The following is a 19902-nucleotide window of genomic DNA, read 5'->3' on the forward strand; positions in this document are numbered from 1 at the left end:
GGGTCAATGGGCCTAAGAAAAAAAGTAGTGGATAAGATCCCTGTAACACCCCCTAATAATTATTTTTTATTGAAATTGATATCGCACGGTTAAAAATTAAAATAATGATTAGGTACAAATACGATTGCCACCAACCTTATAAACAGGATTAATTGCGTATTGGGTTGGTGATTAGTGGAATGATTCTTGATTAGTGCAGCTCATCATTTGCTTGCGAAACACACAAGCCTTTATGTTGGAAAATTGAATTCGGATCAGCCATATGGTCAACTTGGATCCATGTCTTAATATATATATGACTATGTATTTATTAGAATATTAATAGAAAATAAAAGAGAAGATTCACAACTGTTGAAAAAGTTTATGAATAGTTGTGTCACTTAAAAAAATACTTTTAAATAGATTTTTATTAGAAGAAACCTTACTTAATTCTGCAGATTTCTTCTCCTCCTTACGCTTTTCTCTTTCCAACTTTGACAAAGGAAAACTCTCTCTTCTTTGGTGAAGAACCTTCGTAGAATCGTTGCTCGTTGGATCAATTAATTCTATAACTCAGGTACGACTTTAGACTGTGAACTTTATAGTATAGTTCATGTTTTATACATGTGATTATATTATCGACTAGTGAAACAAATATATGGATCTTGGGAGAACTATGTATTCTACGTTGGATTAATTTTCCTTCATTGGCATTATAGCCAGGTTTTATTTGTTTCCTGATCTGTGAAGAATGCCGTATCAATTAATATGAATTGTTCTAGAAACACCAGTATCCCATAATTATGAGAGTAGCAAGCAGATTATTTCTTTCGCATCCTTGCGAGTTGTGAAGGCTCCGGTTGTATCATGGTTAAGGATAGAACTATTTCCTTGGCTTTAGATATAGAAATTAAAAGAGAAAAGATTCAAGGACTTAAGGTCCCACGTTCCTTTTCTTCAAAAGGAATTTTTTTTTTCTCTTTGGAATTAGGAGATGGACTTGGTCTGACTTCTAGATGTTGAGAAATCAGTCGATCAATAAAAAACTTAAGTTTGTGGCAAAACCTATAGAGGATCAAATGCTGATCAGAAAGCATCGGAGGCATAAAAGGCCCACGTTGACCACATTTTTTGTTCTTCCTATTTTTTTGTTAATTTAGCACTTGGATGCTTCTTCATGAAATGAATGTCATGGGCTTAGGTTCCTAAGAAATAGTTTTTCTTAACTAAGAAATAGTTTTTCTTAACAGTAGATTAAAATCTAAATTGGTCTACTATTATGTTTCAAATAATAGAGAATGAATTAGAAGTGATATGACTTCCTAAGTCTTTCTCCATATGAGTATCTTTTTACTCATTGAATTTTCAAAAAGAGAATATAAAAATATCGATGTCCAATAGTGACTGTGAATAAATTTGTTCTTCTACAGACCTCGGGTAAGGGCTCATTTTTTAAGACTTGGTAAATCAAAAACCAGAAGATACCATGATGATGCTTATTAAAATTTATCAAATTTTCGGAATGATTTATTGGCATTAGAACATGGTTAAGTCTCCTGTAATGCTCGAGTTCTTTAATTCTTCTTCCGTAAGGCATTATGAATCATATTGTGATAAAGAAAAGATAATATTAGTTTTTATCATTCTATAATTAAACAAAAGGAAACAGTTAGACACTTTGTGTTCTAAGTAGGGGTGTCAAATGGGCGGGTTGAGCTGAAATTGAAGATGTTAAAATGGGCTGAACTAAAAACCGGATTGGGTCATGACTGTCACGACCCAGCCCCGTGGGCCATGACTAGTGCCCGAGTTGGACACTCATACACACTCACTTACCAAATCGGCATACCAATGACTTATCCATATTCAACATATATTGATTTATACAGATACGAAGAGCAGAGGTCGTCTTAAGCGGTCACATATATCAAATGTATCACACAGAAGCCAGCAAGGCTGTCGTAAAACATATCGCCCAAAACATATACATACGTATACATACATACAAGCCGTTAAGGCTGTCATAGCAAATGGGACCGCTTAGACGCAAGCCACATAGACATAACTGAACCATAGCAACCCATGACCCACATACATGTCTACAGGCCTCTAACAAAGACAACAGAATCATATGACGGGACAGGGCTCCGTCGTACCCCTGAATATATACATACATATATACAACGGAAGAGTCTGTACCAAAATGCAGGCTCCAGAACAAGGGAGCACTCCAAAGCAGCAGAATAGATGGCCTAAGCTGTCGGGTCACTCACGTGAACGTCTGTACCTGCGGGCATGAAACGCAGCCCCCGAAGAAGAGGGGGTCAGTACGGAATATGTACTGAGTATGTAAGGCATGAAATGCAACTGAAAAGATCATAACTGAAGTAGAGATTCCAGGAGTCAAGTATGATAATAAAGAAACCGCTGTACATGTACAGTACGGGACAGAATCAAACATACCAATACCACATAGCGTACCCGGCCCATTATGGGACTCGGTGAATAAAATCATGTCATCACGTCATCATGAACATATGTATACGTATACCGTACCCGGCCCTCTAGTGAGGGACTCAGTGAATAGAGTCATGCATGTCAACATCATATATCATATATATACCGTACCCGGCCCTCTAGTGAGGGACTCGGTGAATAAAGTCATGTCATCATATCAGCATGCTATCATATCATCATGCATATACATATATACATACCGTACCCGGCCCTCTAATGAGGGACTCGGTGAATCAAATCATCATATGCCCTCCTGGCCGCCGTAACATATCATCATGTCATCATATACATATACCGTACTCGACCCTCTAATGAGGGACTCGGTGAACAATGCAGTGAAGTGCGCACGATAACATACCCGGCCCGGGACTCGGTGAAAGACACATTGAGGCGTGCACGAACAGAGTAGTGAGAAACTATATGCATATAAATCAAGACTCGATAGATAAGTGCGCAAATCGACACTTAAGGATCACAAACACGTTTCGGGTCAATCCGAGTTAGTATGAAAAAGTTATGGACGTTTTAGTACAGAACCTTCTACGAACGTTTCAGAAGCCATTTTTAGAAAATCAAAGCAACAATCATGTTAGGCACCTTCCGAATATCGTTATGGATCAAATCAAATAGAGCTTTTGGAACCATATGTACGTATCAAAATATATCAAAGACTCCATGGAATAATCAAACGTACTATCATTTGAAAATCAAGACATTAGTCATATCAATTGTCTCTCGAATGCCATTCGGAAACATATCAAACAGAACTTCGGACATCATAGATACGCATCAAAACCATATGAAACAGCTTATGGAAGTCAAGAATATTAGCCATCCTAGTGGCTCTAAGAATAGGAATTTCTTTGAAATCATCCATATACATTGTCTGTTCGTTTCACAAAGATCATGCCAAAAGAAAGAAAGGGTAAGCCTTACATACCTTGCCCGCTTCCTACGCTAATCCGAACTTAAGTCTTTGGCTTCGCAAGATCTACAATAATATTAGTGTATACCAAACATTAGCTATAGATACTTAGAAGTTCAATCTTCAACCAACACTTTACTTGCAGAAATTTCGGCAGCATCTCCCCTGTAAATACAACTATCCCCGAGAATCCAACTCGGCCAAATCATCAACAACAAATCCGAGAATTTAACTCGGCCAAATTATCAACAACAATACCAACGGTTATTCTAACAATATCCACAATCAATTCAAAACGCATACTAACATTAGCAACTTCTTTCTACAAACTTCGACAGCGTTTCATTTATGTTCAATTCATAATTGCCCACATATTCAAGTACTAATCCGAAACCATTCAAACAATATTCAAGAACACTTCAAGCAATCTGCATAATATTCAAACAATCTAACTAATACTCCATTCCACCCGAAACCTTCCAAATGCAACAAGAACAAGAATAACACATTTCCTTCTTTCAAGTTCATGAACTACACCAACAATTTACACACTAACAACATTATTTTTCATAAACACAAGAAATGGTTTTTAACATCACATTAGCTTCTAATACCACTCTCCAACACTTACAACTTCAACTAGAATCATCAAACTTTCATTATCAACATAGAATCCACAACAACAACAACCCAAAACACTAGATAAAATAATTGAGTCATTATTCCTACACAACACACATATATACGGCCACAACATACATCCATATTTTCATGAATTTCACCCATTTCTACATACTACAACATACACAACCATCCATAACATATAAAAGAAGATTAATTCTTACCTTTTTCCCTTAACTTCTCACTTGGCTATGATTATGAACTTGCAACAAAGAGGGGTCTACTTGCTCCAACAATTATACCACGTTAAAGAGGACCTTCAAATTAGTGGGAATACTATAAGAAAATATTTTTTTGGATCAAAATTGAAGGCTTCAATTTTTTTCCACTATGGCCGAATGGCCCCTTGTGTTTGTCTTCTTCAAGTTTCTTGAAAATTCTAAATGGAGAAGATAAGAAATGTGCTCTAATTATCATCTTTTATCTATTAATGTTGGGCTCCCATGTGAGCCTTGGCCCACTTCATTTGGCCGGCCACTTGGCCCCTTTTATTCAAGCCCATTCTCCTTTTTTTTTGTTTTGCAATTCATGAAAATTTATTTTCCAAATTTCAAATTTGCCCTTAGCCTTCCTCCATATTTCTATGAGTCATCTTGCGAATTTCCCCTTTTACCTCTAGCCATTCTTAATATTTCCACATCAAAATTTTTCATAAACAACTTATGTATTAAACAAGATCAAAATATAGCCTTGTCCTTAACTTGTCGCAATTACCTTAAAATATCCGAATGTGCAAAATACGGGATATAACAATGACCCACCCAAATTTACTTTGGGCTCAAATGGGAAAAATCAGCTTAAAATCGGGTTGGGTCATGACCCGCCCGTTTTGACCCGCTTTTTATATAGTTACTGCAATTGTAATTATTGACATGGTGAAATTGTAATTATGATTCTTTCTTTTTGAAAAAAAAAAATCTACAATATATAAGCACACCATGAAGAAGATCTTCAAGGAAAAAGAGAAATGTGATGACAAATATAATTGGTCAATAATATTCACAAAGTTATTGAAAATTTTAGATATAGCAGTCTAATTCATCATCTCATCTAATATCAGAAAACCCACAATTCAACTTCTCTTCTAAGCAAAGGGAAACTGAAATTTTAATCCAAGAAACTCAAATAAAGAAAGTAAACCAGATAATTCTATTTTCCAAGTGCAAAAAAGCCATCTTTGCTAAAGAAATAAAGTAAACCTAATAATGAAACCCTTTTTTAGAAAAGAACCCTAAAAAAACTTACTAATTTTAGAAGGTAATTCCTTATTTTTGTACTTGAAACATTGAATAAATGGGAACACAGAAGAAGAAGAAGAAAACATGACACACCTAAGAACAACAACTTCGGCTGAATATTGAGGCTTGAGTCGCCAAGTGTCGATGAAACATGCTTGGGTAAAAGTAGCGATGGAAGTTTAAAAGAACGGTTGAAGTGAGAGATTGAATTGGGCTGAGATGAAGATCACTTTTGTCACGACCCAACCCCGTAGGCCGCGACTAGTGTCCGTGCTGGACACCCGAACGTACCCAATAACCCAAACCCGCATATAAGCAGAATATTTAAATGTAAAAGTCAATTGTCGTTATTAATTATCACAGATGAACGGATAAAGCACAAGGAAGCCGATCAGGCTGTCACAGATCATACCAACCCAAATCATATACAGAACCCACACAAGTATGTCTACAGACCTCTACAGAACGTGACAGAATCATAAGACGAGACAGGGCCCCGTCATACCCCTGAATAGCATACATATATACAACAGTAGCAGACTGTACCAAGGTATAGGCTCTGGACAAAAGAGCGCTCCAGAATAGCAGAATAGATGTCCTAGGCAGGCGGTCAGCAAATCTGTCGTCAGTACCTGCGCGGCATGAAAACGCAGCCACCGAAGAAAGGGGGTCAGTACGAAATATGTACTGAGTATGTAAAGCACGGAACGTAGTAAACAAAGTCATAATCGAAGCAGAAGATACAGAAAATGAACGGAATATCCAGATTAGCAAAACGCTGATCATAAAGCATAAGTAGTACTTGCATAAAACGTATGTCATACCTGGTCCCATTACGGAACAAAATCATAACCGGAACAGAACGTACAGAAAAGTGAGTGTGATATCCAGAGTATCAAATGCATATTTTCAAAAAATAAAGAGTGTGTACAGAAACATAGGCCATATCATATCCGGCCCCTGCCAAGGGACTCGGCAGACAGAACGTGGTCACCCCCCGACACTGGTGCCACAACACATAAGGATCAGAAAAGGGGAATAACCCCGTAACATAACATACCATATCAAATGGCCATATCAGATCGTATCATATCATATCATATCAGAATATGTGTACATGGCACAACATACTCCACAACCCATGTACATGTATACCTGCCCCCTCACATCGAGGCACGGCGAACAATGCAGTGGAATACGCTTGACAACATATCCTGGCCCGGGCTCAGTGGGGGAAACATTGAGGCATCCACGAACGGAGTAGTGAGAAACTAAATGCAATAAAAATACCATATATTTCCAGAGACTCAATGAGGCATATCGAGTGACAAACCGTAATGATGTAATCGGACAGAATCATAGTAAGCGTATGTCGGATGTCATAATGAGTTACAGAAAAATAATCCTTCTTGGATCGTTTTCATATTCCAAAATAGTTTACAAGACTCAAGGGAATCATTAAAACAATTTTCCTTTAGTAGTTAGGAGGATAGTTAAAACGTTTCATTTTATATTGTTCGAAAATAAGGCAATAGTACAATAAAAGGCAAAGCGGGAATAGTGGGAGACTAATGGCAACACAAAATTTCATACCTTTACAGAGGCTCAATAAAGTATTTAGAATAAGTATCATTAGTAGTTAGAAGAGTAGTTAAGGCGTTTCCTTTAAAATCGCTTGAAATCAAGTTACAAATTACAATAAAGGTGGAATCGGGAATGGTGGGCCCACCTCGGGACAACCGAAGCGGTGGGCTCGAATTACGTATATTAAGCTTATAGAGTCACCTATAGAGGTCCTAGGGACGTTCCATAACTTTCTCGGCAATTTGTGAAAGTTTGCATAATCCTTTCAACAGAACATACTTATAGAATTCAATACTATTGAAAGAAAAAGGGACATTTTCAAACGCGGATTTCTATGAACGGAATCCTTTCCGAGGCTCAAATCCGATCCTAGTACACCTAGGACATGCCAAAAGAAGAATAGGGGTAGCTTTACATACCTTATACGCTCTTTACGCCTTTTCAAATTCAATTCCCGTTTCGTCCAAAATCTACAATTGGTCACATTTACCAAATGTTAACCATAAGACTTTAGAATTTAAATCTTAAATCAACACTTTTCTACAAAAATTTGGGCAGCATCTCCCCTATACATATAGCGTCCCCGAGAATTCAACTCTGCCAAAACAATCAACAACAACCCAACAACAACATCAACAACAACAACAATCACTATAAAACACAATATAACCTAACTAGTCATCTTTCCAACATAATGTCATAACCTTCATTCCAACTTCGTATTTTCAAATCAATATCAACATTCTCGTATTCATCACTAATCAAAATCATTACAACACAATTCGGAAGCATTTCATATCATTTCCACAAAATATTCACAAGATATACAAAATATACAAACTTTCTACCCAAGCCATAATTCATCCAACGCTTCTAATCTTTAGCATACTTATTTATAACATGTTTCCGTCTTCCGAGTTCATCAACAATCATCATAATTTGCACCTTAATAACTTCATTTCCATAATGTCATAAAATCATACTAAAACGACATAAGCTTCTACATTCCATTTCAATGCAAACTTACATCATTTTACCTTCATTTACATTGCAAGGATCACAACACACAACTAACATATTAAACAAAATTAATTCATTCCCATTCCAATTTCTATATACCACACGGCCAATACCTATATTTCCAACTTCAACCAAATTCATTCAACTTTCATTCTCAATATGAATTCCACCCTACTCACAACTAGAATACAACATAAATTCAACTCACCATAGGTATACAACATATATACACACACGGCCACATGCCAACTTACATACCCACTTTGCAAACTTCCATATTTCCATACTTTCTACTCATTTCTACATACTACAACACAAACAAACCTTCATAACATAATAAAAAGGAATTGATTCTTACCTTTTTCTCCAATCTTCTTCACTTGAATAAGTTGTCAACTTGAAGAAACAAGTCCTCTTTCTTCCAAACCAACTACACCAAGTTGTAAAGGACACTTAATTTAGTAGGAAACCACAAGATAATAATTTTTGGATCAAGATTTTGAGGGGTGGAATTTTGGAGCTTATGGCCGAATGGCCTTATTTCTTAAGCTCTTGTTGTTCTTGTTTTTCTCCTTGTTAGTTTCATGAAGCTTCTAAGGGATAAATGATCCCTTTATAATTAATTGGCACATGGAAAATATCCATTATTTTGGTGGACTTGGGCCTAATGTTGGCCGGCCACCCCCTTAAGATTGGGCCTAAATTTTTCATCCATTTTTTGAGCCCAATGACTTATGAATCTCATCTTGTAATTCCCAAAACTAATTTCCAAATTTCCAATTTTGTCCTTGGCCTTCTTCAACACTTCCACATTAATATTCTTTCATAAACAACTCTTGTATTAAATAAAATCAACTATGACCTTATTTCTTACAAGTAAAAGTTATTTCCAATTTTCCAAACGTACGAGAACACGGGATATAACAATTTTAAAATGGGTCAAGCCTGAACGAGTTTAAATTTGGCCCAATTTTAAATTATCTCGAGCCCAATCCAAAAACATTGGGCTCATTTTGACAGCCCTAGTTCTAACACAAGAATATCTTACTTTATTTTTTGTTAGTGTGACAATTATTCGGAAGACATACTCAATTCTCTCATTGTGATAATGGGGCATAAACATGAGAAAGTTATAAGGCAAAAAGAAATATTGTGATACAATAGCGGAATCGAAAAGACAAGAAAATAACAAAGGAAAAGAAAATGAATAGATAGATTGACACAAAAGAATACACAATTAAGAGACCAAAGCTCCAAACTAGCTGGGACTTCTTAATTGCATACAACTAAGCACCTAATCTCTTAGGATGACCTCAAGGGACTTTTAATCCTAAGCAACCAATCCTCTCAACAAGTTCTCAATCAAATGCTTAAGCAAGCTCTCAACACTCAAAGTGTATTCAATGTCAATAATCATAAAAAGTCTAAGTAATGAAATATTTAGCCTACTACTTATACTAGGCAAATAAGGAAGACAACTCGCTATTACAATTATACCCTTAATGAAGTAAGGGCCTTGTTTGGTTGGTCTTCATTTGAAATGAAACTTGAAAATGCTTGCATTTTAAGTAGTAGCCTCTTTGCTTGCATAGCCATCTTTATCACTTTTCTCCAATCCATCCTCTCATACAATCATCAACAATTGGAAACCCTTGCAATGCTTGAAGCTCACGAGCCTGGCTCCCTGTGAAAGGTCTTGATGCAACTTGGGTTGTATCATTCTCCCTTTCTTGAAAAGAATTCGTCCTCAAATTTAAGGGATCACCACATCCATATCCTTAGGTGAGAGATCACACACATTGAAGGTGTTATGGACTTGATATTCCGGAGGAAGATCAATCTTCTATGGATTGTCATTGAGTCGCTCAAGTACATCAAATGGACCATCTCCTCTAGGCATCAACTTGGTCTTTCTTTTGTTGGGAAACCTTTCTTTGCGAAAATGTACCCAAACCCAATCACCCGGTTCAAGTACAACTCTTTTGCGACCTTTATTTCCTCTTTTGGCCGTCTCTTGCTTCTTCTTCTCAAGGTGAATTCTCACCTTCTCATGCAACTTCTTCATGGCCTCGGCCCTTTTGTTTTCATCTAAACTCAAAACAACATCTTGAGACAAAGGGATTAGATCTAGAGCGGCATAAATAACCTCAAATGCGAACATGCCAGTAGTACTATGAATGACTTTATTGTATGAAAATTCAACTAAAGGCAATTAATCTTCCCAAGATGCTAGTTTTCCCTTAACCATGGCCCTAAGCATAGAACCCAATGTCCTATTCATAACCTCGGTTTGGCCATCGGTTTGTGGGTGACAAGAGGTATAAAACAACAATTTTGTCCCAAGTCGTCCCCACAATTCCTTCCAAAAGTGGCTAAGGAACTTAGAGTCCCTATCACTCACTATGATTTTAGGAATACCATGCAACTTTATGTCACGACCCAATCGGAGGGCCATGACGGGCACCCGAAGCTAATCCACCAGACACCTCTCATCATACTTTCACAATCATATCTTGGTGAGCCACATGGCTAACTGGAAATCCTATGTATCAATAATACAATTTTCATAGGGCTAAGGCACTTTTATGTCAACATCATCAACCATGCCCATATACATATACACAAGCCGACAAGGCTAACAAAATGATATACCAAAACGAACATATGAGCCGACAAGGCTAAGAGACATCTAGCTATACACAATTGTCTACGAGCCTCTAGAAAGAGTATGTAACATCACAAAGACGGGACAGGGCCCCGCCATGCCCATATATGTACACAAAAGAATAGTACCAATAGCTGCAACTCCGAATCAAATGGAGCTCCTCTAAGTAGTCTCTGAATAAACAGCCTAAGGGTCAAGTCTGTCTCCCTGTCCACCTGCGGGCAAGGCGCAGTGTCCACAAACAAAAGGACATCAGTACGAATAATGTACTGGGTATGTAAGGCACAAGTAATAACATTATGAAAGCATAAAGGATAACATGGGGTAGAAGAACCATTTATACCTCTTGAGACGTTCATCACACTTACTTACCCTTTTTCTAATGAAAACCTTCCATGTAGACACATATACATAGAGTAGTATTATACCCGACCATGTAGGTTCGGTGTCATACATACCCGGCCATGAAAAGGCTCAGTGTTATACATACCTGGCCATAACAAGGCTCGGTCTTATATGTACCCAACTGTAGTGGTGTGCGCACAATAAATATCATACCCGATCACATAAGCTCGGTATAACCAAATGGCCATACTTATATATATACATTGGAGTACATAAGTATTATCAACATAATCATCACTATATCTATCCTTATAGGGTCAACTATCGTAGGATGAAATCAACAATGTCATGAGAGTATCAAGACTTAGGAACTTTAGCACTTCTAGTAATGGAGGCGTCATGGAAGACATTATGGATTTCACATATGGGTATACAACAATGGGATCATGCCTTAAGAAGGAAGGGTTAGCCTTACATACCTTTATGTCTTCTTAGCTACTTAACGTTCTCCTCCGAAGCCCGAATGATCTACATTTAAGAGGGTTCATAGCAAGGTTAGGTCTCAAAGATACTCTCAAGTCCAAGCTAATATAATTCGTAAGCTAGCGAAAATCGGGCAGAATTTCTCCTAATTCATCTACTTCTATCAAATTCTAAAACATCTCCCAAACAACAACGACGTTATCAACAATACCATAATCAAGATACTTCATCAAGTTAAGCATCATTCAATCCCCAAAACTCGTTTTCAAGATCACTCATTACAATAGCTTCAACACAACACCATATATACTTATGTACAATACTTCCTCAACATCATTAGTATCACCCACAACAAGATTATACTCATAACATGCCAAGAATTACAATTCAAGTTAACCTATAGCTCATAATATCCTCAAGTTCACACTTGAACTCTATTTTCGCTTTTTCTTCCTTCAACCAAATGGTACATCAAACAACCTTAACCGCACGCAAGAGATGTAAAAACTTACCTTAATCACTCAATAACAAGTCTTGGATCAACTCTCTCCACTAAAGTGAAGTCTCTAACATCAACACCATAGGAATTCTTGAGTTTCACAAACCCTAGCAAGCCTCTTAGCACTTGAATCTCTTGATTTTCTTAGATTTTCTTGGATTTTGGCTTGGATTAGTTTATGGACTTGTAGAGAGGTTTTTGGAGAGCTCAAAAATCTGATTTGGGGAAATAATGAGTCCAAATGATATGAAAGCAATATATAAAGCGTAACTTAAAATCCCGTCGGGCAATTCTATGCTCACTTTGACGGACCGTCAAAATTCCTACGGTTCGTCAAAATGCTCCGTCAAACTGCCTAGCCAAACATGGCTCACTGTGACTATTTCACGGTGGAGCTCCACTATTTGACAGGCCATCAAATGTCCTACGGTCCATCAAATTTTCCTTTCCCGATAAGTTGCTCGTTTCGATTCGTTTGACCTCTAATCCTTATAGAACCTTCTTGGCACTTGTGTAACACTTCATTAACCATCTAAGGTTCCCTATATCTCTACCTCAAGTCATTACTAAACAAATTATAACTCAATCGTTGCGAAATCTTCCCAAACATGACTCACATTCTACTTCCTTCGACAAACTTAATTCCACCGACTCATATGACTTCAAAATGTTATGGTATGCGCTTAAAGTTATCAATTACTCTCCTTAAACTCACAAGGAATTCATGTCCACTCTAGTCTTACGTTAGTCTACTCATAATGCAAACAACTTGAAATTCCGAGGCGTAACATTCCTCCCCCCTTAGGAACATTCGTCCTCGAATGTTAAATTCTTAGGGATTCTGCAGAAATTTTGCCAGAGTTTCCCCTGTAATATGCCACTACCATCTTGTCACAGCAACCCAAAATATATCGCCTCACAAGGCTACAACAACAACAACAATGGCCACACACGACCAAGAAATCATGAAAAGAAAGCATTACATACCTGAGGACAATGACGTACCTGCCTAAGTCTCCTCTGGGGGTGGAAATAAATGTGGGTACCTGAACTTTATATCTTCCTCAGCTTCCCAAGTCATTTCCTCTCTATTAGTGTTTCTTCATAAGACTTTGACTGAAGCTACATCTTTGGTTCTAAGTCTCCAAACTTGTCTATCTATCATGGCAATGGGAACTTCTTCATAAGACAATCACTCGATGAGTTGGACATCATCTACCGGTACAATTCTGGAAGGATCTCTAATGCACTTACGAAGCATCGATATATGAAAAACCGGATGGACTGACTCCAAATCCGAAGGGAGGTCCAACTCATAAGCCACTTGGTCTACCTTGCGTACAATCTCATAAGGCCCAATATACCGAGGACTAAGCTTGCCTTTTTCGCCAAATCTCATGACGCCCTTTATTGGTGACACTTTCAAGAATACCCAGTCCTTTACTTGGAACTCTAAGTCTCGTCGACGGTTATCTGCATAGAACTTCTGACGACTCTGGGATGTCAATAATAAATCTTGTATAAGCTTGACCTTTTCTATGGCTTACTGGATCAAGTTTGGCCCTATTAGTTTAGTTTCTCCCACTTCGAACCACCCAATTGGCGATCTGCATTTGCGCTCATATAAAGCCTCATACGGGGCCATTTGGATGCTAGAATGATAACTATTGTTATAAGAAACTCAATAAGCGGTAAGTGATCATCCCAACTACCTCCAAAATCCAACATACATGCCCGTAGCATATCCTCAAGAATATGGATGGTACGTTCAGCTTGCCCATTAGCCTGTGGATGAAATGTCGTACTAAGACTCACCTGAGTCCCCAAACCTTCTTGAAAAGACTTCCAAAAATTGGCTGTAAATTGTGTGCCTTTATCGGAAATAATAGATATTGGGACACCATGGAGTCGCACTATCTCTTTGACGTAAAGCTTTGCATAATCTTCAGTTGCGTATGTAGTTTGTACTGGTAGGAAATGAGCTAACTTCGTAAGTCTATCCATAATTACCCACATAGAATCATATTTATGCTTAGAATGAGGTAAGCCTGCGATGAAGTCCATATTAATCACTTCCCATTTCCAAGTTAGAATTTCCATAGCTTGCAACAATCCGCCAGGCGTTTTGTTACACCTCGCAGGTTTTGTACATTGAGATTCGCTAGGTGTTAGTTGTTCAATCGTGGACATTGGAGTTACCTCCAAAGAGGTATGAGGTTATATGTGCTTAACTTATGATTATGAGGCGCAATTTTGGCCCAACTTGGAGAAAAGATATCTTTTAGTCTATGAAGAGTTTTGGAGCAAAGCAAAAGCCTAAAGTGAAGTTCAGGAAGTCTAGTTTCTAACGCAACAAACCGTGCATCAAACAGAAATCGAGATCAAATGTTATGATTATTCTAAGACAGGCTGCCCGAGTAGAGATTAACTCTGCGCGAACGTGCAGAGGAGCCAGGGGACAACTCAGCGTGAACACGCCCCAAGGTGGCGCGAACGCGCTGAGTAATATTTAGGTCGATTTGGGCCGAATCTAGAACGTTATAAAAGGGGGCTCACCCCCTCATTTCTGATCCAAAACACCCCCAAAACCTCTCTAACTTTCTGGAAATTTCTCCCAAGTTCCAAACCTCAAATTTTAATGCTAATCAAGTTTAATCTCCGGATTCAGGTTCCGACGGCGTATAGTTGCGATTATAATACTGTATTGCGGTGAATCTTGGCTGGAATTCAAGGTGAATATTGAAGATATCACGGTTTTAGCGGAGTAAGGTAATCTTCCTTTATTGGTATTGATTTAGGTTTAATTACAGAGATAAAGTTATTAAATAGTTATATAACGAATTTGTTGGTTGAAAAATTGGATAAACATCGTGTGTGATGTTTTATGGAGTATTTTGGTATTGAGGATGATGTTATTGGTGTTGTTGTTGTTGTTGTTGTTGTTGTTGTTGTTGTTGTTGTTGTGGTGTTGGTTGATGAAATTATGATTTTGGGCTAGGGATATAAACAGGGGAGATGCTGCCTGAATTTTGGCGGATTCTAAAGGAGTTTGATTTAATGACTTGAGATAGGCATATGACGATAAGTCTAACGGTAGTATAAATTCTTTTGAATGTAGATTTACGAGCTCGGAAGAATAAGCATTAAGTTGAGTAGTAGAAGATCAATCAGGTATGTTAAGGCTGTTCCTTCTTTTCTTGGCATGTTTCCATGTATGGCAAGAGCGTGATAAACCTTATGCCCCGAGATTTGTCAATGTAGATCTTGTCATATTGTGGCATAGTTTCTGAGTGTTATGTTATTCTTTCTGAGGGTCCATATTCCCTCCCTAAGTCCTTGGGTTATAGAGAGATAGAAGAGACATGTTACAATATTAGTGTTTTCAGCATATGCATGATATACTGCATGATATACATATATATTTTTTTTAGCCTAGCCACTTGGTCAGTGAGACATTTTTATTTTTCCTAGTCTACGGGTCAGTGAGATAGATATGCCTGGCCTACGGGTTAGTGAGATAGATTACCTGGCCGACAGGTCAGTGAGACAGATTGCTTGGCCGACGGGTCAGTGAGACATATTGCCTGGCTACTTGGCCTGTGAGATTTTACAGTTACCTGGTCGCTATATATATATATATATATATATATATATATATATATATATATATATATATATATATATTGCATTTCTTATGAGACAGGTTTGGAGAGGTATTCAGGGCATTCTTTGGCCTTCTGATTGTATTGTTTCAGTTCCGTTTCAGTTATCGTTGCCTTACATACTCGGTACATTATTTCGTACTGACGTCCCTTTTTTCGAGGGCGCTGCATTCATGCCTGCAGGTACAGATCGACAGATTGATAGGCCTCCCCAGTAGACAGGATCTGACATCAGCTGATTGGTGAGCTCCCTTTCTGTTCGAAGTTGACACGTCCTTTTGAGTCTTTCCTCTTTGATTCCAAATTGTATGGTACAGTCACACATCCCTCTAGAGGCTTGTAGATGAGTCCTGTAAACAGTAAGTCAGTGTGATGGCCTTGTCGGCTTGTAAATGTCTATTGGATGCTGTTGATTTGTTACGATTAAAGCAGCCTCCTCGGCTGGCTCAGTTATATATATATATATATATATATATATATATATATATATATATATATATATATATATATATATATATTTTGGGTGTCCGCTCAGTTTAGACGAGATGGTCAGTATTTTTATATATCTCCAGACTAGACATTAGCAGTTAAGTTGGGTTCACTCTCCAGAGTTTCAGATTTAGAGTGGTTCGCCCGGGCATAGTTTGTCTTCGGGTGCCAGTCACGTCACTCCAGAATTAGGGCGTGACACTTTTGATGTTCAATCTTCACCTGCTGGCAGTTAGGACATTGAGCCACGAATTCTGCTATGTCCTTCTTCATTCCATTCCACCAATATATAGATTTAAGATCATGATACATTTTCGTTACTCCGGGGTGAAGAGAATAATGGGAACAATGAGTTTCTTTCAAAATCTAATGATGTAATCCTGCAACATCGGGAACACACAACCGGCCTCGACATCGGAGAACTCCATCTCCAGAAATTTCAAAGGATGACTTTTCCTTCTAAGGAAGTGTATTTCTGTAACGAACTAGTATGGGATCCTCATACTGGCGCTCTTTCACTTCAACTACTAGTGACGAAACAACTGTATTATGAATGGTAGCTCCCATATTGCCCGAGTCCATTACCTGAACTCCTAGGCTAGCTAACTGTTGGAGCTCACGAGCTAACTCTCTTTCTCTGGCTGAATATTACATAAGCTACCCATATATCTACGGCTAAGAGCATCAGCCACAACGTTCGCCTTCTCGGGATGATATAGGATGTTAACATCATAATCTTTCAGCAACTCCAACCATCGTCTTTGCCGTAAATTCAATTCTTTTTGCTTGAAAATGTACTGAAGGCTCTTGTGATCCATATAAACATCAACATGAACACCATACAGAAAATGTCTCCAGATCTTCAATGAATCATCGCAGTTAACTCGAGATCATGGGTTGGATAGTTTTTCTCATATTTTCGCAACTGCCTTGAAGCATAAACAATCACCTTGCAATGCTGCTTCAGCACATATCTCAATCTAATGCATGAAGCATCACAATAGACAACATAGCCTTCTGATCCTTCTAGAAGTGTCAGAACCGGGGCCGAAGTTAATCTATTCTTTAACTCCTGAAAACTGCGTTCACAAGCATCCGTCCATTGAAATTTTGCTGCCTTCTGAGTCAGCTTTGTTAATGGCGCAGAAATAGAAGAAAAGCCTTCTACAAATCTTCTGTAGTAACCTGCCAAGCCCAGGAAACTACGAACCTCCGTAGGTGTTGTAGGCCTTGACCAAGTCTTCACAACCTCAATCTTCTGGGTATCCACCCGAATACCATCGGCTGAAATAATATGCCCCAAAAAGGTCACCGAATTCAACCAGAACTCACACTTTGAAAATTTTGCAAATAGCTCCCAAGTTTGAAGACTTCTAAGAACGATACGTAAATGATCCGCATGCTCTACCTTTGACTGAGAATATACCAAAATATCATCAATGAACACAATCATGAACAAATCTAGTAAAGGCCTGAACACATTGTTCATCAAATACATGAATACTGTCGGTGCATTAGTTAGCCCAAACAACATTACCCGGAACTCGAAATGACCATATCTTGTTCTGAAGGCCGTCTTAGGAATATCTTCCTCCCTGACTCTCACCTGACGATAGTCGGATCTCAAGTCTATCTTTAAAAACTATTTGTCACCCTGTAATTGATCAAATAAGTCATCAATCCTTGGAAGCGGATATTTATTCTTGATCGTCACCTTATTCAGTTTTCTGTAATCAATACACATTCACAAGGAGCCATCTTTCTTTCTTACAAACAACACGGGTGCTCCCCACGGGGATGAACTAGGCCTAATAATGCCTTTCTCATGCAAGTCTTTCAATTGTTCCTTCAACTCTGCGGGAGCCATTCTATAAGGAGGAACATATATGGGCTTGGTATCTGGTAGCACATTAATAGTAAAATCAATCTCCTGCTCTGGTGGAAGACCTGGATGCTCATCCGGGAATACACCCGAAAACTCATTCACTACGGGGACAGATTGAAGAGTCGGTGATTCAGCTTCTATATCTTGAGCCCGGACTAAATGGTAAATACAACCTTTATCAATCATCTTCCTTGACTTGAGATGGGAAATAAACCTACCTCTCAGAGATGCCGTATTTCCCTCCCATTCCAAAACTGCTTCTCCCGGAAACTAGAAGCGAACCATTTTTGTTCTACAATTAGCATTGGCATAGCAAGAAGCCAACCAATCCATGCTCATGATAACTTCAAAATCCACCATTTTCAACTCATGTAAACCAACCATAGTATGATGATCACAAATCACAACTACACAATTTCTATATACTCGGCTAGTTATTACCAGATCACTAACAGGTGTCGATACCTCCAAAGGTTTGATTGACTCCGGTTTTACCCCAAATCGACCAGCAATATAAGGGGTAACATATGACAATGTGGATCCTGGATCAATCAGTGCATATATATCATGAGAAAATACCGATAATAGACTTGTGACAACATCAGGGGAGGACTCAAGATCCTGTCACCCCGCCATAGCATAAATACGGTGCTGAGGACTACTAGAACTGGGTGCTTCCCCTCTACCTCTACCATGACAGACTGGTGTCTGTGAGCCCTGCCCCAGAGGACATATAGATGATGAAGACTCAGCTGTTGACCTTGAGGGCTGGACCCTACCCCTACCACCAATCGAGGGGAAGTTACGCATGATATGACCTGGCCGACTGCATGCATAACAAACATCTGAACCCAATCGGCACTGGCCCCAATGTAACTTCCCGAACTGAGAACATCGTGGTATGGGCGATTTTGCCTGGCCCGAGTCACCCCGTTAATGAGAACCTGAAGCTCTAAAAGTCTGACTCAGCCAGGAGTGAATAGGTCTATCAAATCTCTGGCCTATAAACCATGGAGGCGCACTAGTCATGTAATGGCCTGAATGCCTAGAAAACTGTTGTCTTTGCCCTTCTCTAAACTCATTAGTCGGACCCGAAGATCTAGCCCTCTTGCTATAACCTCTATCACTCTCACGCTTACTTCTTTGCTGTTGTTGGCTTTCCTCCAAATTCTAGGCATGGGCTTGAATGCGAGAAATGTCCATACCATCTTGAAGTGACGCAGTCAAGCACTTATCCATCAAATGTGGCCCTAAGCCACTCAAAAATCGGTGCACTCAGTCACCCATATCTGCTACCATGGACGGAGCATACCTAGCCAAAGAATTGAAGCGGAGGCTATACTCTAGGGCACTCATGCTTCCTTGCCTAAGATTAAAGAACTTATCGGCTCTAGCCCGCCGAACCTCTGGGGGCAAACAGTGTCGGAGGAAAGCATGAACAAATTCTTACCATACCGGCAGAGGTGCATTGACTCCCCTAGAAGACATCCAAACCATATACAAATGAACCGCACCATCCCGTAGTTTATAGGAAGCCAATTCTACCGATTCGACATCTGAAGCATGCATTAACCGAAGTGTCCTCAACATTCCATCAATAAATCTTTGGGGGTCCTCATCCGATTTCGACCCGAAGAATTTCAGAGGGTTCAGGCTAATAAAATCACGGGCTCTAGCTCTCACAGCCTTATCACCATGACCCGTACCCTACCGCTGGGCCTGATCGGTGACTAACTGAGTCATCAAATGAATGTCCTCTTTCACATCTTGGCCCGAAGCATCTGGTGGTGGAATTGGGGGTGCTGGAGCTGGGGCAGAGACTCCCTCATGCTCCTCTAAAATAGACAACAAGTGAGAGGACTAAGATGGAACCTCATTCTGGGACTCACCCTCCTCTATATCTATCGGCGGTACTCTCTCAGTCCGCTTT

At 38.9% G+C, this 19902-nt stretch overlaps 1 long non-coding RNA gene across 1 annotated transcript in view; it reads left to right on the plus strand.

Moving 5' to 3' along the window:
• Positions 1 to 341: 341 nt before the first annotated feature.
• The window catches only part of LOC132641902 (uncharacterized), a 29714-nt gene continuing 10153 nt past the window's right edge, over positions 342 to 19902 (plus strand). The window contains exons 1-4 of the long non-coding RNA XR_009583020.1: positions 342 to 556; positions 14605 to 14705; positions 15055 to 15107; positions 15782 to 15840. This is a non-coding gene — a long non-coding RNA (uncharacterized LOC132641902). The remainder of the gene's footprint in view (positions 557 to 14604; positions 14706 to 15054; positions 15108 to 15781; positions 15841 to 19902) is intronic.

This window comes from Lycium barbarum, chromosome 1, assembly GCF_019175385.1.
Source record: "Lycium barbarum isolate Lr01 chromosome 1, ASM1917538v2, whole genome shotgun sequence".
In the NCBI taxonomy this organism is placed as follows: Eukaryota; Viridiplantae; Streptophyta; class Magnoliopsida; order Solanales; family Solanaceae; genus Lycium; species Lycium barbarum.